The sequence below is a fragment of the Rousettus aegyptiacus genome, unplaced genomic scaffold (genome assembly GCF_014176215.1).
Source record: "Rousettus aegyptiacus isolate mRouAeg1 unplaced genomic scaffold, mRouAeg1.p scaffold_m13_p_13, whole genome shotgun sequence".
Taxonomy (NCBI): domain Eukaryota; kingdom Metazoa; phylum Chordata; class Mammalia; order Chiroptera; family Pteropodidae; genus Rousettus; species Rousettus aegyptiacus.
The window spans coordinates 33,663,990-33,686,731 of record NW_023416288.1 but is presented as its reverse complement, the minus strand read 5'-3'; the positions used below and the strand labels follow the sequence as shown (position 1 = coordinate 33,686,731).

Here is a 22,742-nt window from a genome sequence, read left to right as displayed (position 1 = left end):
ATCATGAGTATGAGGAGGAGGAAATGATAAAGTATACAGGTCAAAATAAAATACTACTAACTCAAGAGAAGAAAAAAAAAAACATGTCAATTGTGGGACTATGTAGCTTCATGAAGAAAATAATATTTGAGCTGGGCCCTAAAGAATAGGGCTACTGGGGAGCACAGTGTTCTCACGACTGCAGACAAGAGGCCAAATCGTCATCAGGCTGGCCATGTTTCTCAACCTTCCCTGCATCCATGAATCAGTTGGGAAATTTTCTCGTTAAATCAAAGCTGGCATTCCACCCCCAGATATTCTGACTTAATTAATGCAAGCTGAGCCCAGGCCTGTGTGGTTTCGCTTTTCTGAACACTCTCTCAGGGGAACGCTAACGTGTAGCCAGGGCTGAGACTCCTGAGCTAGAACAAAGTGGATGTGGAGACTGGTATCTGCGTTTGGAGGTTTGCATCTGATCTTTACACAAATCCCAGCCCACTATGTAGTGACTCATGAACTGACACAACTTCCCACAGAGAAGATATAGGAAGAGAGACCAAAATAAAAAGTTGACTTTGCCATAGTCCTAGTCCTTTGGGAGCTTCCACTTATCAGACAAAGAGGCAACAACAGGAGCTTCGTGGACACTGACTGGTGCTCTGGCGGAGCCCCCGCCAGAGCGGCTCCACCCTGGACGAACTGGCCACATGGAATCAGGAGCGGACGAGCTCACAGATGTGCACGATGCTGCTTTTGGATCTGGGTTTAGGAAAAGAACCAGGAACACCTGATGGTCTCACCACTGTGATGGACTCTGTGAAATTTAATAAAACAAGAATGGGGCTCTTCTCAATGAGAAGGCACCTTTCAAAGTCTGAACTTTAGAAGGCACGATGTTGTGAAGTTGGGTGGGCCAAGTGTTTACCCTGGGCAGAAAGGAGTTTTAAGTGTGGGATCTTGCCTGAAGGAGTGAAAATAGATTTGCGTAGCTGTAGAATAGTCTCCTATAAATAAGTTGAGTAACTCGTATTCCACTTATCTATTGCTATATAGTCATGCGCCAAATAATGATGGGGATGCATTTTGAGAAATACATCAGTAGGTGGTTTTGTCATTGTGTGAACATCATAGAGTGCATGCACACGATCCTAGATGGTGTAGCCCGTTACACACCTAGGCTACATGGTACAGCCTACTGCTCCTAGGCTACAAGCCTATACAGCATGTTACTGTACAAAACAACACGGGATTACATCAAGCACAAGAGAAAATGATGCAGTCAAGAGACGGGGTAAATAACAAGAGAAAATGATGCAGTAAGAGACGCAGAAAATACAAGATGCGTGAGGCTGCTGCCAGCATAACGTGGCATACTGTTTTACAGCAAACAGAGTATAGTCTAAAACAATGATAAAAACTGTAGTATAGTAAATACAGGAGCCGGTAACATAGTCATTTATATCATTATCAGATATTATGTGCTCTACATAATTGTATGTGCTGTACTTTGATACGACGGGCATGCAGTAGGTTTGTTTACATCAGCATCATCACGAACATGAGTAATGCCTTGTGCTACAACATCATCAGGCAGTAAGAATTTTTCAGCTGCATTATAATCTTATGGCACCGCCGCGGTATATGCACTCTGTCATTGACCGAAACATCATTATTTAAAAAAAAAAAAAAAAAAAAAAACTCAAAAAGGCAGTGACTCAGTTCTCTCACAGTTCTGTGGGCTGCCTGGCTCAGGTGGTTGGTTCTCCCTCGGTTCTTTCAGCCAGGTGTGGTCCGATAGCAGCTGCAGTCATCTGAGGCTCCGCTAGACTGGACATCCAAACTGCCGCACTCCCACGGCTTGCCGATACTGACCACCACCTGGGAGCGCAGCTAGGCCTGCTAGCTGAACACCTTCACTCAGCCTCTTAGGTTTCTCACGGTATGGGGGCTGGGTTCTGGGAGACAGAAGATAAAAGCTGCCAGTTTCTCAAAGTCTGGGTCCAAAAACTGGCGAATATCCCTTCTACCATAGTCTGTCAATGAAAGCAGTTGCAGAGCCTGCCCGGGTTCAAGGAGAGGGGACAAGGACCCCATGTTTCGAGAGGAAAGTCAAAAATTTATAGCCATCCTTAATCTCCCACAACTTGTAAATAGAGTGGCCCTTCTTATTCTCAACACCATATAGTTGAGCTGTAAATAGATATTTTTTCACAGTCCTTCGATGGCAACTCCCACAGCACAGAAAGAAGAGCAGTGTGATACAGAACAGAAATGCAATACAAGTATTAAAAAGTGGGAGATACTGTCCTATTCTCCACTGCCAGCTCATCACCTATAAGTCTGAGTTGTTTTCTTCTAGCAATCAGGATGAGTCTGCACTAAACATCTGTCCGCCTAGTCCCCTTGGTGGCCAAGAGTATACGTCTGCAAAGGCAGAGGCAAAGACAGGGTGAGAAGGACAATTAGTGGATCAGGGCCACACACAGGGGTCAAATCCATAGCCTGGGCCTTACGGCCACGCTAACATTTTTTCACAAACTGTGATTGTTGGGATTCTGCCAACGTCAGCTCCACGATCCATAATGATGCAGGGCCCGGGAGATTCTGCATCACTGTTTGTGGGGCTCGGAAATCAATATCTAATCACACTTAGCCGGAGCCCAATATTCTGTACACTCAGCAGTTTACGTTTTTGGTTGCTGGGTACATACAAGTTAACACGGGAAGCAGAACATTTGTTGGAATGAGCTGCATTAAAAATATTACTGCTGGGGTGCAAATCATTGGTAATGACATTCATCAAGTACTCATTTTGTAAGAATTCCACTCTACCAGGAGTTTTAAGATGACACGAAGGAAATAGAAGACACTTTTTTTTTTGACCCCAGAAGCTACTGTTACTGTCCCCCCACCCCCAAGCCCTTTACCAGCAACATAACAGCTAGATTACTTCACAAAATCTCTGCCAGCTTTAAAATCCTGTTCAGAGTATTGGAGATATCAGCTATTCCAACTTTCCTGGTGGGCAGCTCCGAGTCTCGTTTCAGTGCAGAGCATGTTGAGAACCCAACTCGGCCATTCTATAAACGGTTACAGAGCTCCAGAGGCGGCCGAGCCTTTACTGTCCCTTCTGCCCCTACACTGCATAAGTCACATTGAATTCGCAGCCAAATCCCTGATGAAATGTCTAATGACGGCAGCGACAATCCCTTCCCTTTTTCACAGGTCGGCGCTCAGGATGCCGAAGAAACAGATTTACACATGACACTTCCTAGATGAGTGCTTCTCAAACATGAAGACATGTTCCATGCGTCTCTCAAACATGAAAATGCAGAGCCCAATCCAGTGGGTCTCGGGTGGCGTCTGGAATTCTGCACTTCTAACAAGCCCCAAGATGTTGATGTTGCGGGTCCTCAGGCCACGCTTTGAGTGGTTATGACTGAGGTGACTGCGGAGAAAGCTCTACCTGCTTCAGACAGCGCTGAAAGAAAGGTCGCAAGTCCCCTCTCTCTCTTTCATTCGAGCACCAGAGAACACATGCCAATCAAACTTCAAGAAAGGCCTTGGGAATCTGAAAATTCTCCCACTTAGATATACAAACTAAGCCCCAACTGTGATCTCAGGTTTAAAACAGCCTGGTTTGTAGACACTGACAAATAGAAAACCCGGAAACTGAGTTCGAAAGCTATAATTCTGTCCTCATAATCAGGAATATGAAAGAATCACTCCAAATTAGTTGTGTTTTCTGACACCAAAAAAGGGAGTGCATGTTCACTTTCAAGTCCTGCAAAATTGTTTCTTGACTGAGAGTCTGATGACAGAAAGCTAAGAACTAAACTTTTTTTCTAAGTTAGCTCCATAATGAGAAGGAAAGGGATTTAAATTTTAAAATTTATTTTGGTTTGAACTATCTAGATATTTTCCATAACTCCTCAAGTAATGATTATAATTTATGTTGTTTTTGCTTTGTTTTTTTTCCCCCCTAGCCTTTTACATTCCTCACCCACATATCATCTTAGGTCACCTTGTCCCTTAACGTCTATAAAACTGGCTCAACTTTCTGTCCTGTACTCTCTGGAAGGCCTGCCCAAGGCCTCTTTCTGTTGCTGGAAGAACTTATGTTCTCGGGTCATTTCTATTTTGAGTTCTCTGCCTCTATCGAAATTTTGTTCTGTTTTGCACTTTTTAACTATTTATTTGTTTTCTCCTAGATTGTCCCAAACCCAGCCCCTTCCCATCTTCATTGCAAGCAAAGTGTATACAAAGCCCTTGTATTTTGAAAAACTTTTACTGAAGGTCAGAAGTAGAGGATTATATTGCCGTACTGCAAATAAATAAATTTAAAGTACATTACATATAACTATTCTTGAAAACTCTATCAGGTACCCTCTTCTAGTACATCTCTAGACCTCACGCCTTCTTGCTGATGATTCCTTTTTTCCTTTCCTTCCCATTTCTCTCTCTCAACACTACTTCTCTCCCCGATTGCTCCTAAACAATCCAATTTTATGCTTATGCAGAATGATTTGGCTCTCCACATTCTGTATTCCCCAACTATGCCAAAATCCCCCTTTTTTTTAATTTCCAAAACCCATCAAAAATGCTCTCCTGTATGAAAGAGACATTAGCAGATTGCCATCTTTTCTTTAAAGGGGCTCTACTTCTTTGGAGGCTTTTTAAAATTAATAAACATTATTGCACTTAATCTACTAACTCTCAGGTATTAATGTGGCAAGCATTAATATGGCCATTTGATACACTAAAACTAAAACCCGAAAAAAATCAATGAACTTATGCATAGCCCTCTAGTTATGGCCAGAACCAAGACAAAGACCCAGGCTCCCTGGTATCTGGTGTATTCTTTCTACTGAGTCATTTTTATGTTGGATCAGACCAAATACAACCTTTTACTGAGTCGAAGAAGCCCTAAATTTTCTGGGGACCAAACTGAATAAATCCAAATTTTGTTACTTAACACAAACTACTTGATTTCTTAAAAGGCTTTTTATTTGCAATGATAACTGGCAACTCCATGTGCAATTGCTTCTACACAGAGACCACAAATCAATGCTTTCTCCCTCAAATTTTTAGGAGTGGCTCTAGGACTATAGAAGACAGTCCATGAGTCAGAGAACAAGATAAATAACTTCTTTTTGATATTTACTGCTTTTTGCATTGTTAAAGTCACTATTAGCAAATGCCTTGCAGAGTGCAGCAAATTAATAAATAGATGCTTTAGGCATCACCGCATCAATACAAAATCATTAAACTGTTCTTTAGAATTCTTTATTCACCCTCTCGACATTCAAACCTTCTGAACTGTTGGAAAATAGCAATGATTTGAGAATCCTGAGATTACAGTGCAGTCTGGGCTGGCTAGCACAGTTGATTTAGGCAATGTGCTAATGAGGTAAGTTTAACCTTCAGGTGCTGGTTTGTTTAGAGCAGGTCCTATCATTGAAACAAAAAGGAGGGGAGTCTATGCGAGGAAGTGAGAGTGGCTAGTGCAAGGGCACCACTGCTCTCAGTGAACTTACCCAAAATACATACTGCCCAGTTGCATGTTCTGACGTGCGGGTCAATAGACACACACACGTATACACACGCAATTTTGGAAATTGAATCTAGAAACTTTGCTTTTTTTCTCTAAATAAATTCATATGGAGAAAGAGAAAAGCAGCCCTTGGCATGCAGGGAGCTGACTGAGACCTATTAGCTGGACCTCACATTCTCCTATTGAACGTAAACAATTCCGCAGAAAATCGACAGCAGACAAGGCCGCTCTGTGAGCACGACGGAACAAGACAGCCACTCCGTGATCATGTCTAAACAGACAAAGCCTGAACACGGTCCAAGTCACAAAATACGCCAAAGCTCGGCTAATATGAGTGACTGCTGCGTCTTTCCCAATTACAGCTTTGACTCTGCTGCCCTCCCGTTGGGTAAGATTCGCTGAGATGGCCAATCATAGCACTGCCCTTGATTTCAGATCGCACCCAACCCAGAATGAGCTCCTGTTTCCTCGGATCCTCCCCGAATTACTCGGCCAACCGCAAGCCCTATAATAAGTCCTCTCCGACACTCTTGCTGGGACACGCCAAGGTTCCCCCTGGTGGTATTCTCCCTCATACGCATTCAAATACAGCTGTGTTCCTGGGGGCCTTTATCTAGAGGGCACCGACAGGACATGCAGATCGAATTGGAGTGAAAATTAGAAAAGTTGGACCATAAATGTCTTGCCTTTGGCAGCCTGGGGTTCAGATAACGGTGTGGCACAGTTGGAAACGTGATCGTGTGGCCATATTCTTCCAGGCTGCCATTTCGTGACGACACGCAAACTTGCCTACACCCACTGATGCCATCCACACGAGCCCATTTAAACATCAGCTGTGCAGCTGGAATCTGCCTCCACTCCTTAAAAAGTCGATGTTCTTTCCAGTCCAAATTGGCTTTCTTCATATAACCTTCACACCGTGCACACTATGTGATGTATCTTTATACTCAAAGACTTCTATATTTTTCATTCTGAATACAAAATAACATCCAGACTCTCATTTGAAGAGTCCGGGCAGACTAGAGCACCACCTGTTTGTGATTTTTTTCCCAACCAATTAAGCATTTAAATTGTTTCTCCTCTGAATTAAATTTGCTTTTTTATTACTTTTTTTCTCGCCCCTTTTCTTTTCCACAGCCATCAACTATATCTAGCGAACAATTATTAAATGCGCCAAGGAAACAAAAGTGCCGTTGTCAGGAAGCAGAAATGAGAGGGGCAAGGCTGGCGTGGTGAAAAACTAGGTAGTGGACCTGGGACTTACCTTGCGCAAGGTGATCGTGGGCAGGTTCCGTCATCTCTCAGGACTTCGGTTTCTTCCTGCACAAAATAAGATTAAGGTGAGGTCTCTGAACTTGTGCCCACTTTCATTTCCTCCTGACTCCAAAAAAAAAACAGGAGCCCCTTCTTCATTCTCAGACTCTCCCTTCCATTTCAGACCTGCGTCCGCCCTTCCTGCCTTCTGTCAAGATGCTGTTTTTCCTCTCAGATCTTTAATTCATTTTTTCCTCCCCATTAACTTCTTCCCTTTTCCTAGAAGAAGCCCTACACCCACTCGCTCTCGAGATTCACTAACCATTAGCTTATGTGGCTTCTTTCCCTACAATCAGTAGATTGCCTACTGATTCCTCACTCCTGCCTTTGTGGCTAATTCACTTCCAGCCACGACGACTTTCAGCTGATTTGAAAAACAGGTGTGAGAGATCTGATGGCTCAACACAGACTCAAGGAAACATGTGTTTTAAAGGGGCGCGTGTAGAAAACGAATTCTTAACACAACGTTGCGATTCACAGTAATCGATAGAAAGTTATATTTAATAACTTGTTTGAAATAGGCCATATTTCTGTTTTTCCATGAAATTAATCAGAAGCTTTCATGGAAACCTTTATGGAACACACCATTGCACAAATATAATTTTTTTATGTAATTGACATTTAAGCAACTGGGTTAAACTTTTTTCAGCCAACTACCAATTTATATTCCTTAATTTATGCTTTTATTAACTTATGGTTGACTTTGTTAGACTGAAAAATATATAAGAAGTTGGTTATTTTCTTTAAAAGGCTAATCTGAACTCGAAGGCCTGTGCCAGTGAAAGATAAGAGGAAACCAGCTTTGGTACCTCCTTTAAGATAGGAGGTGTGGAGTTTTGACTATCTCTGCCCCAGAACAGCAGGTAGGGAAACTCTAGGTTCGTCTCCTCTGCCCGGACCCTCATCAAGCCCCGAACCTATTCTCCTGACAAGCCTCAGGACTAAGGAATAGGCCCTGATAGGACTGGCTAAAGGTGTAACGGCTTTTGAGGTGCTTTTAGTAAATAATCTGAGTTTATCCTTATTGCCCTGGGAAATCAGGGGGGCAGATAAGCAATCCCCCTTTTTTTCTTTCCACAGTCTTCTCATATCATATAAAAGATAAATTGCTCACCTTCATGTATGCATTCCACAAACACTTACTATGCACTTAAATGCCAGCAAAAAAATAAAAAATAAAAGGGTTGTATTAAGGGGCTGTTGTAGTTCATTTTCTTTGGGGAAAGGTAGGAAGCAATCCTCTGGGTGGAAGGGAGGCGAGTACTAGGGGTGTCTCTTTGTTCGACACAAGCTCCCTTATAATAACACCAACAACTTCCTACTGGCAAATATGAAACAAAATCCCCATATTTCTAACCATGACTAGAGAAAGAGGAGCTCGAAGACTTCTTTAGTGTTCTCCATGCAGACCACTTGCTGGACTCATCCTCCACATGAACATAAAAGCATAATTCCTTAAAAACATAATTCCTTAGTAACAGCTACTATCCGGATTGTGATTTCCCATCTACAAAGTGATTCATTTGTGTCCTCCTCTCGATCCTCTTTTGATCACGATCCTGTAATCAAAGTGTCTCTTTCAATTCTTACTAAGAGAAAACGCAAACAACCCTGAAGGAGCAGTGTTATGGGTTGAATTGTGTCCTCCTAAAATTCACTCGTTCAAGTCCCAACCACCAAGGTCTCAGAATATGATCTTACTTGCAAATAAGGCCATTGCTTGTGTGACTAGTTAAGATGAGGTCATACTGGAATAGAATGGGCGCTAATCCAATGGGACAGGTGCCCTTACGAAAAAGGAATTTAGACACAGACATACGCATGGGGAGAACGCCACGTGAACATGAAAGCAGGGATCAGGGGGATGCCAAGGAACACCAAAGATTACCAGCAAACTACCAGAATACAGGAGAGAGCGCAGGACAGATCGTCCCTCACAGTCCTCAGAATGAACCAGTTCTACCAACGCCTTGACTTCCAATTTCTAGCCCCCAAAACTGTAAGACAATAAGTTTCCACTTAAGCCGCCCAGTTTGTGGTACTTACTACATCGGTTCTAGCACAGTCATCAAAATCTCTGAAGGGCATTGGGCGCCAGCGGCACTGGCGGCCGCTCCGTTAGAGAGGGCACAAAGAAGGATGGGCGACCCCTCGACTGTGCCGTAGACCAGATGGAGCTCTGGCATCTCACAGGCTTCCTTTCATCAGTCGTGGCACTCAGGGTTGTGACCAAAAGAAACCACACAGCGGCTGGCACAATGGGGTCCTTGGGGGACCGAGCACAACCCCGGGAGGAGGGCATCAGAGTAGAAAGAAAGTGGGGAAGCTGAGGCTGCCACTTAACTGGAAATGTCTATGAGAACCTCCTTCCCCACGGGACTCCCGTGAACGCATTGGGGGCCATTACGTAGCAGGAGGCACAATTCCCGCACGAACAAGAAAAACAAAAGTCGCCGAAACGACCAGTTAAACCTAACCAAGATTTTCTTTAAGAAAATGACCCATAACTGAGTTGTCTACTAGGACTGCTCTGCTCTGCTCTTCTTGGGGAGAGCAGCGAGCCCCCACTTCCCCTATCATTAAGGCAGAGTTGTTAACTGGAATCGTTTTGTGTCTGGAGAACACAGCAGTTTGGCAGAACTGCAGGGAGGCTGGAAGGAAATGGGTTCAGAAAACACTAACAACTTCAGTCAGCTATGCTGACCAAGCACAGCTTATATGACAATTTCAAGACGAAAAATGGGAAGTAAAACAAGGAAAGGGAGGGGAAAAAATGTAAAACAAAATTATGATGCAAAAAGTTGAATCAGCCATTTCCAATTTTCTATGTGCCCTAAATAAAATGTGTGTTTAATTACAAAATAGGGACTTGTTTAATAATGTAAGATCTTATTCTTTTTACTGAGTCTTTTAGAGCAGGGCCATGCAAAGGGAAGCAATGGGTTGGATTATTAACTTGTCAATGAAAATAAACAATATCAATATAATTTAGGTCCCTCCCAAAATGAGTCTGTGACTAGTCTCATGAAGAACTGGAGAATACCAGCTACAAAAGGAACAAGCAGAACGGAGATGTCGGTAGTTTAAGAGGATATTGCCTACAAATATTACTAAAACTATAACGTTTCATGGTATATATAAATTATATTGTTTTTAAAGAATATTAAAAATATATAATAACATAACCAACTTAGAAATAAGCTTCATAACAAATGAACAGGACAAACAGAGACTCAGGGACATGGACAATGGACTATTGGTTACCGGAGGGTAGGGGGCGGGGGAGGCAGGGACAGTTAGATGGAGTAAAGGGGGTCAAATATAGGGAGGTAGGGGGAGGGAGAAGTGGATAAAGGGGATCAAATATATGGTAGCTGAAGGAAACTGGACTTTGGGTGGGAATCACACAATAGAATATATAGATGTCAAATTATAATGTACACCTGAAAATTATATAATTGCATTAACCAATGTTATCCCAATAAACTTAATTTAAAAAAAAAATAGAAAGAAGCTTCATAGATATTATACAACCCAGAACTGACAACTGTTAATAACTATAAATGCTAGGTGGTAGAAATAGCTATCTTAGTTATGTTATTCTTTGCTCTCTTCTGTTTTCAAATATCTCAAACAATTTTTTTAAAAACAACTCTTATCCAACAACCCATCTGACTGCAGATTTGACATTTACTAGACTCATGAGTTTGGGCAGACATTTTACTATCTCTGAATTGTTTCCTCATTCACGAAGTGAGGTTCATAATAATACAAGGTTATTTACAAGGATTAGAGGTGATGTGTATAAAGTTTTGACAGTAGACAGTAGGTGTCACCAAAATAGTTACTATTCTTATTCATGAATCTCTTGTTCTAATGTTCCTGATGTGTAATCACCCAGTTCAGCCTTGAGCAGTTTGAGCTTTGACAAAGAAACCCCACCTCCCAGGCCAGCCTCACTGTCGGAAAGTCCACTAACCGGTCTCCCTGTAACTGTTACCCATGGCCCTACTTGAGGCTACAAAGTCCTTCCACTCAGCATTCTTTTGGCATCTTAAATCAGCGAAGAATCTTCTACTTCCCTCCAAAATCCCATCTTCGAAGCCTCTCTTTTCCAGTTAAAATATCTCAGTCTCTGTGTCATCATGTGGGATTCAATTTTGAGTTCTCATGCATATTGGTGAATTTCCCTCCAAGAATGCTTCCACTGACTTTTATCTCTTTTTAAATTGCAATGGCCAGAGTTGAGACTGGAACTGGACGTTTCTTTCTCTTTCTCTCTCTCTCTCTCTCTCTCTCCTCTCTCTCTCTCTCTCTCTCTCTCTCTCATATCCTTTTGCAGATTATGGATGGGCAAACGTATTCTGTAAAGGGCCAGATACTCTGTAAATATCTTCAGCTTTACAGGTCATGTGGCCTCCATGCAATACTCAACTCTGCCGTTGCAGCACAAAGAATGGGCGTGCCTATGTGCCAATAAAATATTTTTTTACAAAAACAGATAACAGGCCATATTTGACCCAGAGTTCATAATTTGCTGACTTCCATTTTAGATGAAATTCTATTAAAGAAAGGCTTCCATCGGCCTTTTTCAATAGCTTCACGACACTAATGTGTCTTTTGTCATACTTGCTATTGAGCTAAGTCTTAAGCAATCTAGCATTAGTTCCAGTGCCTTTCTGGGTGCCAAGAAGGATATAGATACAAGAATAGATTTCAGCCAACCTCCCTCGCCGCACGTGCAGCAAGCAGAGAGGAGCATGTTGGAACACTGCAAAACAAATCCTATTGCCAGCTCCTACACAGATACAACAGATACCAGCCTACCACACATCCATCCATGTGCTACCATAACTGAGCTTAGCACAGAGAGAAGTTGATGCCCCTCTTGATGGAAGCTTTCTATATATATGCAGCAGATTTGGAGAGCCCAAGTGGAGAACTTTGCCTTCATCTATCACACATCATCGTGATAGCGCACCTCTCCAACTGGTTAGGTACTTTTTGAGTAATAATTCCATTACCTAATGTATAGAGTCACATCTGTTCTTTCTTTTGTTTATAAATTATGTTCTCCTTTATTCATAAGATGTTTGCATAATTAAGGTATTTACATGGTAACAATTAATTAGCCCTTAATGAGTCACAAAAAGCCATGCAATTCCTTTCAACAGTAGTTCATGATTCAATCCAATTTTTTTGTTAACTCAGAGTGAGGAATGCCCTTAATTAAGATTTGCAATAATTTCCTGCCTTGATGATTCAGTGTCTCTACTGTCACCAGCCTCGCAGTGAAAAGAACACTGGTTTTTGAGTCAAAATGCAAATATTAGTCCCCTTGCTGTTACTTTTTAGTTTGAGAACTTAAACAACTTTATTAAATTCTCTTCACCTCATCTCCTCATGCATAAAATAGAGAAAATAGAGTCAATCACTTTCCCAGACTACTTCACAAGGTTAATTGAATTGTCAAATATGGACATGGATTTGAAGGCTATTTTCTCTGTATGTAATGTGTTTATTATATGAAAAGCTATTCGCAATATACTATTAGCAGAAAAAGTAGGTAACAGACCAGATTACCTTACCATCTTGATTTTTCTGGAAGAAACCACACCAAAATGTTAATACTGGTCATGTTTGCATGGTAGAATTATGAGCGATATTTATTTTGCATTTATTTATTCATTTTTTTTTTTGCTTTATGCAGTTTCTATGTTTTCTACATAGGCAAGTACTACTTGTATAATAATAAAAGGACAAAATTTAAAATAATTGCTTATTGAATTACAAAATTATGTTAATTCTATAACATTAGAAAATACAGAATAATATTTAAAAGATCACATGTATCAGCGTGCTCTTACTGGGTGCTGCTATGACCCGTAAGAGGAGTTGCATTAACCATCTCTAAGATTGAGTTCCCCTATTCCATGGTTCTTCGTACTCATGGAGTTATGCTAAAAAGTGGCTGAATAACCATATACATCGGGCAACATTTTTGGTATGTAAATCTCCACGGCAATTTTAAAAAGCAGCTAAAAGAGCGATGGCCCATGTAATGAGAGGTGAGCTATGGAGAGCTATCTCAGTGGTCGCTGCTGAAACTTAGGCCGTGATGCTGTTAAAAGAGCAACAAATAAAGAGGTTGTTTTGGGGACCTCGATTTTAAATAATTTGAAATAAACAAATTTTAGCCAAAAGAATATATTGAAAAACCATAGTAAACAAGACTTCTAATTCCTTTAAATGGAAGTAAGTTAAGGGTGAACTTTGAAAAGGTCAAATTTTACATTCTGCATGAAAATTCTCTCAAATGCCATTGAAATCTAAAGCACAGAGTCTAGCTATTCCATCAGAGTGATTCTAAATCAGCTCCTAATCTTTAAATATGAGGAAAAACACTAATGCTAATGTAGAATATTAGGACTTTATATACGGTACAAATGAATTTCTTCTCCCTCTTAATTTACTACCAAATGGGAAACAGAATAGAATTTGTAGCTGACTTTTTATACAGAAAGTGCATTTTTCATTCTCCCTAAACCTAAATCCATATATAAACTGCCCCTGAATAGAAATGCGTAGTGATTATAAATGCAGATAATGTCCTAGAAATTTTTTTTATTCTTTTCAGAAGGCTTTCTTCAGTGGCTAAAACTATTAATTAAAAATAAAAACACAGAGAGAGAGAGAATGGTTATAAATTATCTATCCAATAACAAACTTGTATCTGGGATGTATAAAGAACACTTAGAACTCAATATTAAAAAGATAATCAAATTTTTAAATGGACAAAGGATCTGACTAGACACTTCTCCAAAGAAGTTATAAAATGGTCAGAAAGGGCATGAAAAGATGCTCAGTCTCATTGGCTGTCCAGGAAATGCAAATCAGAACAATGAGATACCACTTTACACTAACTAGGATGGCTATAATAAACATAACGGGTTGGTTATAACCAATGGGTTGGTAAAGATGCAGAGAAATTAGAACCTGCATACACTGGAGGTTGGAATGTAAAACTGCAGTCACTTTGGAAAACAGGCCCTTCTTCAAAAGGTTAAACATAGAGTTACCAGGTGACCCAGAAATTCTGCTCCTAGATATATACCCAAGAGAAATGAAAACATAGGTCCACACAAAAATTTGTAAACCATTCATACCAGCAATACTCATAATAGCCAAAAGTGTAAGCACTCCAAAAGTCCATCAAGTGATGCATAGGTAAATAAAATGTATAGCCATAGAACAGAATATTATTCAGCCATAAAAGGAACAAAGGATTGATATATGCTATGACATGAATAAAACTTGGAAAACATTATGCTAAGTAAAAGCAGGCAGTCACAAAAAAACACATATTATATGATTCCGTTTATATAAAATGCCCAGGATAGGCTAACATATAGAGATAGAAAGTAGATTAGTAGTTGCCTAGGGCTGAGGGAAAAGATAAGGTGGGGAAAATGGGGGTGACTGCTGAAGATACAACTTTGTTTTGGGAGTGAAAATGTTCAAAAATTGTTCATAGTAATGGTTTCACAACTCTATGATACACTAAAAATCATTGACTTGTACACCTTATATGGGTGAATTGTATAGTATGTGAATTATATCTCAAAACACCTAGTACGGAAATGATAGATGATGGATGGATGGACGAATAGATAATAGAAAGACAGACAGACAGAAACACACCCAGATTCTAGAGTTGCTTGGGTCTCAGAAAGGGACTAGTGAGACTGGCCAAGCCACTCCTAGGTAATGGGGTCTTTCTCTTCCTTGAATTTCACAAATCACCCAATTAATGATAAATAACTTGTTCAAAACTTCTCTAACTCAACAGCTGGTGCCTTCACTAAAGTTGATTCTTATATTTAAAAAGATACAAAAGTAGTCACTATAACAAACATCTATTGATTACTTGTTCAGGGATATACTGTGCAGAAATTGTAACTTCTTATACCTACCTTTATCCCACTCTTTATATTCAAAAGTTTCACCCACTTACCAACTAAAAAATCTTTAGGACCCATTTCTTAAGGAGCTGGCATCCTCTCAATCTCTTTCCAGTCTGGGGGATTTTAAAAACCCCATTCATATCCCCATGAGAATACAGACAACTTTTTGAGAAAGAAAAGTGTCATTTAGATCTAAAATTAAGTATTTTACGTATTCAGACACTGTGCTGTAAATCCATCATCCATGTTAATAACGAAGCCATGTTTATGATCTAGGACTCTTAACAAAGACCAAGGTTAAGGTCCCAAGTAAGACTAACAAACCCTCTGTTCTATCACATGCAGAGGATTTTCTCTGTTATATCTCCCCTTATGACAAATTATTTTACCCCAGAACTTATCTTTCCCCATCTGAAATGTAAACCCCTGTATTTAGGTGGACATCCATATCAAGATTTGTGGATACTGCTATAAATAGTGATAGCTTAGGGTTTGCTATTTAGTACTCATTTAAGGTGTTACTGAGTTTACTGGTTTATTAAAATATTATTTATTTCTTTATTTGTTCATTTATTTCCTATCTAGTCCTAAGCCTCTTTTCTTTTCAATATTATAAAAACCACAACACATCATCTGGTTTTTGAGATGGCTGTTTTAAAACTGTCAATTCTCTACTAAAGTATTTCCCTGCAAGCTGGAATCAATCGCTAGTGCTTCTGACATTTCTAAGCCTAAAACAAGACGTGGAACTTTATCTTTTCTCCTACTTCAATGGCCTTCGGCCTCTCTTCACTGCCAATTCTCATGCCCATGAACACACCCTACATTCTTTCCTCTTGTTAATAGATGTTAGAGGGAGTTGCCAGTGCTGTAAAGAAGATATTTGCTAAGAGTCTCTGGTCTTAGTCATCCTCCCTGCAAAGAACTCCTTAATCCTGAGAAACAAACAGCAGGCTGGCCTGAGCATAAAAAGCACCCTTTTCCCATAACTTAGCAGGTCCCAGAATAAAGCAGCAATTGAGGCCCAAACCTGCATCTTGAATAACAAGGCAAAGATATGAGCTCATGGTATTTATCCTTATTTTTTTTTAAAGCTGCACCGATAAGGAAGCCGGAAGAAGGATAAATGGACAGTGGTTCTCAGAATAAACTCTGGTCACTAACTGCTTTGGTCACTTGGGGGAAAGAAAGAAGAGAGTACGTCACATCCATGAACTGACATGTTTTCTCAGACTGGCTTCACCACAACCTGGAACCTGACTGGGGAGATTAGCCTTCTACTTTGGGTAAAGGAAGAAACAGAAGGCGTAAGGCGGCCTCTCCCCTGCCGGAGGTCTGCCACGTGAAATCCTCAGCTTCTGAAATCTTAAAATCCTACATCACCGACCTCCTGTGGCCCCTCCACGCTCTCTTCTCTACCAGCACTCTTGCCCCTTTGTCTCTCCACCTGATCCACTGGGGCCCCGAACATCTGTCTTCCTCACACCCCTGAGCCATGCATGCTGCGGGAGACCATGTCGCACAGCCTGGCAACTCAGAGACACTCTGCACCCGGTCCTTTTACATCTTCCAGTTTGCACTCTCTTCTAATCCACACAGATGTTTCCCCAAACATCCAGCACTCCCCTGGCACTTCTCCCTTCCTTTCCACCCCACCACCCGTACCCCTAGAAGATGTGCTCGGCTCCCTCGATACAGAGAAAACATGGTAAAAGAAAGGAAGTTGATGAAGCTCTCTTATCTGAACCAATTCTATTTCCTTCCCTTCGGTCTCACAGAAAAAGATGTTCCTTTTCCTCAAACTACTAAGCGATATCCATGTTGACCCAGAGCAGGACCTACTTGCGTCTCAGCGACCTTGCTAGAAATAGGTGTCCTTATCTCGTGGTACGTTCGATTCGCCATTCTCTCACTGTGAGGGAGGCTGAGCATCTCTTACATGCTTTCATGTTCAGTGGATCTTCTTTGCCCGTTTTTTCCATTTTTTCATTCTCTCTCATTCTTTTAAACATTCTATTTCTTTTGATCTTTCTTCTTTTTAGTTGAACCTCTGTGTCCTTTACCGTGTGTTAGCAGTACCTACTCTCACTGTTTTTCTTCCAATTTTGCCTTTATGATGATTTTACTTTTTCTTAGATTCCTTTCTTGAGCTCTTCCAGTTTACATTTTACCTTTTCCTACATTTTTACCTTTTCTTCCCTGGGCTTTTGCATTTCTGTTCAAAGCTCTTCTTTCATAAAAATAATTGTTTTATTGATTATTTTTAATTTACGCACTATATCACATCAAATACTCATCTACTCCAAGGCTACATTTTCCTGTGAGTATTCTTTGTCTAACATCTTTTTCCTGTTTCTTCTTCCTTTTCCTTGTAGTCCACATTGAGATGGATTCTTGCTTTTTGATTCATTATTGAAAGAGAGGAGGTTTTCTGGACCAACTATTTGAGGTATATGTTGGAAAGGGACCAACGTCGCAGTTCAGTGTGGCTGGCATTTTCTCATTACCCAGGGTTTTGTGAGTGGTGAGGACTGGCAGCAATGGTTCTTGTTCACAATAGTAACTTTCTCTTTAACTTTCTCTTCTCTCCTGATGCCATGGAGACAGCCCACTTCCTCCACCCAGCCTTTCTGCACGACTTCTCATTTGGCTCTGCTTCCTCTGATTCTCAGAGTAGAGTCCAGAGGCCCCGCCCCTGCATCCCTTTGCAATGAGGGGCTGCGGTTTCGCGCCTCGCGGTGCACCCACTGTCCCTTTGCTGGCTCTTTGAGATCTGCATCCTCTACAACCTCTCTCCCCACTCTCATAAATTAATTTTCCCCTTCGCTATTGCCATTGCTTTGGGACTTTACAGTTCAACAGTTTCACCAAAACGCAAGTTGGGGGAGTTTGTGTTTCTGTTTCTTTTTTTTTTTTCTTGGATGATTTCTGGAGAAACCTAGAAGAAATGCCAAATTTATGTGGTAATAGTCGCAGCACAAATCTCTTTATACTTTCTGTTAAACCTTGGTCCATGTAGTTTCAAGCTCATCTGTTTTTTTCCCCTTAAATTTAGTGGAAGAAAAGAAAAACCCTTGTACTTTATGCCCTTATCCACCATTGTGTCCCTCTCTTCTCATTCATGTTTTTATTAAATGCCTACTGTGGATGAGGCACTAAACTCAGAATTGGGGTTATAATGTTGACCAAAATGAGCGTTGCCCCTGCTCCCTCTGAACTTACAATGTGGGAGAGAGAATGAGGAATTAAATCAGCAATACAGACACTCTACATTTGATCTCCCTACTTTCCAGTCTTCCATTCACTTTTTGGCTCTCTGTAATCGGGCTTATGTTCAATGATGCTGACATTTGATTCAAGCGTAGTCACCAGAGAAATTTTCATAGACAAATCCAGTGACACTCTTATGAGTCTATATCTCACCTTTCTTCTCCATGGCATAGTTTACCAGTCCTCTCATTAAAATGTACCTCAAATTTTTGTGACCTCCCCACCTTCCTCATTTCCCCTGGATGTCTCTGTCCACCGTACCTCCTGCTTCTCATTCAAAGTCGATTTTCCCCAGGGCTTGCCTGGCCCTCTCCCCTTGTCATTCTGTGTGTCCCCACTAAATGAATTCATGCCATTCCTTCTATCATAAACAACTCTCAAATATAAATCTTTATTCCAGACTTCTCTCTTGAGCACCAGGTTCCTATATCAGCCACCTACTGGACATCTATACCTGGATGTCCCTCACTTAATTCCAAATGGATAGATCTAAAACTGAATTGGTATTTTAAATCCACTCCCTTGCCTCTAAGCCCAACTTTATTGCCCTAGTTGAAGACTTAACCATCCCAGGCCTGAACTACTGCCATAGGCTCTTAGCTGGTCTTCCCATCCCATTCTCCCATTCACCAATGAAGTCAGGGTGACCTTCCAAAACGCAAACTGAATCATGATAGACTCCTATCATGAGGCCCTTAAATGTTCCTCCTACCCCTGGGAAAATATAATTTACAAAACTTATTGCGATCTGGCCTCCGCCTAGCACCCCAGCTTATATCCTGCTATTTCCCTCTCTCCCCCGCCCTCTACCCATGCTACACTGTACCTAGTACTCATTCTCAAACCCACCTGGTTCAAGCCCTATGCCATCCAATATGATCCTTTCCGAAATACACTTCCTGGAACATTCCTTTTCCTGGAATACACTTAATGCATGTTTCTACCTACTGAATTCTTGCTAGAATATTTTACAAGATTCAGCTCAAGGGCTGCCTCCCCACCGAAGCTCTGCCTGCCCCACTAGCCCACCCCACAATGTGATCTCCTCTGAGCCTCCATGTAATGTCCTATATGGACCTAAGAGCATCTGTCCCATGGAGTTTGAATTCTGTGTCCACTCATCGGAACTTTGACTAGGCTGAGAGCAGAGCCCCTTGAGGGCAAGGGCATAATATTATGCCCAGCGCCTTTCCAAGAGCCTGGAACGCAAACAATTATGAGTGAATGGCGGAGGGAGTAAATGAATGAAGTGTGGTGAGGTTGTAATGTATGAAACAGTATCCCTTAGTTAGCAGGGAAAGGCATTTTACAGCCACAGTGGTGTTGAAAGATGGGAAATACAGTCCTTCTCCCTGGCTATTAAATGTTTTACATCAGATCCTTTCCGAAGTGTTAAAAGTTAAATCAATTTCCAGGAAAACAGGACTGCCGATGTAAAATATGTCCTGAGGAGAATATTTTCCCCTCTAATACTTTCCATTCACACGAAAGGGAATCGCGCGCCACCACAGATGGCCGGTGTTGTCATCTAGAGGCTAATGCCCTTGCATTTCTCCAGGCCCTTGTTTGCAGGCTAGTAAATGAGGATGTTGGTCAGGGCTCAGTCCACACATGAAGTCGGCAGGCTCTCTGCAGCGCGGCAAGTCACCTTCCGTCAGTGTCTGGCCAGGCCCGACTGTGAGACACAGCGGGCTAGCGGGCCCGAGGGGGACCCGGCTGATCTGGCCAGAATGAGGAATGGTGCTCCCTCTCGGCAAAGGGTCACCACTGGAGCAAGAGCGGGGAGTCATGTCCACTAGAAGATAGATGCAGGATTCTCAGAGTGCCCATGATGAAGCCAAAGGGACTATCATGCCACCGCTTAATATTATAACGGAAGCCCTGTGTGAGGGCAGAGGTAGAGAGCAAAGGCCGTAGGCAGAGGTCAAGGTATTCATTCGAACTGGACCCAAGAGAGCGGACAGAGAAAGCAGCATCAGTTTCCCTAAGAGATGAAAACCACACTATAAGACGATAGCAATATGGTATTGATTCTGGAGCGGGGGCATTCTTGACGTGTATAGAGGAGGACTGTGCCATTTTTTGGTTTGGGGTACCCAGAATCACTTTCCTGCATGCTTCAGGTGACAGAGCCTATCTTTCCTACAGAAACCCTCTCCTCATGGTTTAGGTGAAGCTAACCTCATCCACCACGGGCTCCAGGGTGAGCACATAACCCAGACCTGACCTCTCATTTTCTCCTCACGATGCTGGTTCCCTAATGTGGTCGATTGTATATCTTAGGCATCTGGCAGCCATGTTGCTTACCTGGCTAAAAAATAAACAGGCAGAAACAGGTATAAATGAGAGATGCAGAGGTCAGAACTTCAGTAACATCATTTTAATACCGGAAGCAAGAGGCACCCCTGGAATTCTTTTTAAAAGAAGTCCGAATTGAGTGTCTGTCACCTGCAGCTAGAGGAGACCTTTCTCTCAGAGGCCAACGTGCACAGCTCCCAAGAGCAGGCAGCACTTGGCAGATGACTGAAGCTGAGTTTGCAGTGTGGGACAGGAAGTTTTGAGAAATTCTCACAACTCTCTACATGACTACCAGATTTTACGTTGAGATTTCTTCTTTTAAAAGAGGAGATGCGTCTGCATCTTCTGTCACTGCTGTTATCTTTTTTACTCCTTTTTGTTTCCGGGGTTGACTGTGCAACACTAGATCACCTGAAGACACCTACGCACAGGATGCTAGAAGCCATCTGGATACGCAGGGGCCTCCTGTTCGGTGGAGGGGAAGGACGCTAGACCAGCATTTCCTGTCATCTGAGAAGTCGGCGTAGGCCTGACCTCCCTGGTGGTTTAGTTTTCCCTAAAAGTAAAGCAGAGATCGAGCTACTTTATCCTGCTCCCTGCAGGATCCCATAATAGTCCTGTGTAATTAGCCTGAAGACATTCCCTGCTGTTTGTCGGAAAAACAAGTGGAAAGCTCTAGAAAGAAGAGTAGTTATTTAGGGGTAAATAGCAAGGGAAGGTTGGAAATGTTCGATCTCATACGTAGATATGGGCTTTGTGTTCCCCAAGTAATTACTTTTGTTTTACTTTTTTTCTAAAGAGATTTGAAGGTTAGTAAGAATGAACAATAAAATTAGGTACTAAAAACAAACGAGGCTCTCAGAGGATGGAGCCAAGTAAGAGAAGCCAAACTGCTGTTGGCACTACTCTTGTTTGCAAAAAAAAAAAAAAGAAAGAAAGAAAGAAAGAAAGAAAAAACAGACCTTCCTGAGTTTTGTCAGCCCTTTCTCATCTATCAAATCTTCTCCACTAACAATTAACCAAAGGAGGGAATCTCAAAGCCTGAGTCAAAGCCTTTGATTTTCAGATAAGAGATCACATCGTCTTTCAGAGAAAAATCCAGATGTCCCTCTAGTACTTCATTTTAAAACATTCAACTTGTTCTGCATTCCAGAAAATTCTGAATCATGTTTCTGCGAGGTACAAATTAACAGCCCTGATGAAGACCGTCACAGATTTTGTTTAAAAACATTATTAAACCAAGAAGGTGATGGCCAAATTGGAGAGGATGTTTGATCCTCTCCCAATTTTCCACTGCTGCAAATCAGAGACCAAAAGTAAATCATTCTTTATAGTCAGTTCTTCTGCTCGTTTAAGAAGAAATCATTTCAGAAGGCTTTTTTTTTTTTTTTCCTTGTGAGGGCTTCGTAACAGGCACACAGCTTGCAAAATTGAGGGGAGAGAACGAAAACCACGTTCAGAAATAATCATCTCTCAGTCACTGCAATGAATTCTAAGTGTTAAAGGGGCCGTCGTCTGACTAGTGACGGTATTTCATAAAAGGTTATGTGAATCGTAAGCGGAGACAACGCTCTTCTCGTGACTCTTAGGGACGTGGACACGGCGGGACCCGAGACCCCGCCTCAGACAGAACGGGAGCTTCGCTTCGTTTCTTCTCGTGTCGCCAAGCTCAACAATCTGAACAAATCCGCAGCTTCGAATGCTCGCATTAACTGAGTTTTGCTGCTAACCGGGCGTACTGAAATTCATGGGACTAATGGAGCCAAATTTCCCACAACTGTTTGATCAATCTGCTGTCCTATTATTATTATTTTTTTTTTGTAGAAGAGCAAAGTTGCATTTTTTTTAGAAGAGCAAAGTTGCATTTTCCTCAGCCCTTACTCAACCAGTAGAAAGTTCTTACTATCCTTTTTAAACTTGCAAATGAGATTCTTAATCTCAGAGGCCCAATTGCTATTTCAAAGAAACATTTTTATTTTTAGGAGATTGTTTTTAATTGGCTACTTAGAAAGTCTATTTTAGAAAGCACACATCCTTGCTGGAGTGAACTCAATCTATATGGTTCACAAGAGGGCAAATTCTACCAGAAGGAAGACAGCCCAGACACTGCAATGCAGTTATCTGGGATAATACTTAACCTACGGGATGGAGGAAGTGGTTCCTGTTTAATATCTCGGCTCAGACTTCCCTCCATCACTATGCTAGTCACATTAAGTTCGGAAGCAACTGGATACATGTGACAATTGCTTTTTTAAGCACCACAGAACCGATGGCAGTAATCCGGTTTTTCCAACCATTCTCCAAATAAAAATATTCCTGTAACACAAAGGCTCAGAGTTTTATGAATTATTACTTTTTTGGAA

The 22,742-nt window shown here is 41.5% G+C and overlaps 1 long non-coding RNA gene across 1 annotated transcript in view; it reads right to left on the bottom strand.

Moving 5' to 3' along the window:
* The window catches only part of LOC107518130, a 389,106-nt gene that overhangs the window by 293,604 nt on the left and 72,760 nt on the right, over positions 1–22,742 (bottom strand). Inside the window, exon 4 of the long non-coding RNA XR_004953935.1 lies at positions 6,798–6,853. This is a non-coding gene — a long non-coding RNA (uncharacterized LOC107518130). The remainder of the gene's footprint in view (positions 1–6,797; positions 6,854–22,742) is intronic.